The sequence below is a fragment of the Penaeus monodon genome, chromosome 30 (assembly GCF_015228065.2).
Source record: "Penaeus monodon isolate SGIC_2016 chromosome 30, NSTDA_Pmon_1, whole genome shotgun sequence".
NCBI classification, from domain to species: Eukaryota; Metazoa; Arthropoda; class Malacostraca; order Decapoda; family Penaeidae; genus Penaeus; species Penaeus monodon.
In genome coordinates, this window is record NC_051415.1 from 14,411,466 (window position 1) to 14,411,899 (window position 434).

The following is a 434-nucleotide window of genomic DNA, read 5'->3' on the forward strand; positions in this document are numbered from 1 at the left end:
CTATAGTTACATTCTATTTAAATGATGAAAGAAGCGTGAGGACTGATATAAATACGGTTAATGGTACTTTTTCAATTGCCAACGATCATACCACGTTGAAAGCACCGCTTCTCGTCCGATCAGCGAAGTTAAGCAGCGTAGGGTCTGGTCAGTACTTGGCTGGGTGACCGCCTGGGAACACCAGATGCTGTTGGCATTTTATCGTATAAACTAAATATGTTACACTTTTCTTTATCACTTTTAACAGCTCTTATAAGTATATAGAAATTGATTGAAAATTATACTTTCCCTAAACAAGAAATAAAAAAAAAAATTATCGCCGTCAGATTGAAAAAGAAGGATAAACAGAAACGGATAGGGATATAACTAAAGTAAAGTACAGTAAAGTGATAATGATAGTGTTATTAATGATCAAATTAGTAAACGAGATTTAC

General features: G+C 34.1%; 1 non-coding gene across 1 annotated transcript; it reads left to right on the top strand.

The window, feature by feature from the left end:
- Positions 1 to 77: 77 nt before the first annotated feature.
- On the top strand, positions 78 to 196 carry LOC119592778. Its single transcript, XR_005230464.1, has one exon. It is a non-coding gene; the product is annotated as a 5S ribosomal RNA (ribosomal RNA).
- The last annotated feature ends 238 nt before the right edge of the window (positions 197 to 434 follow it).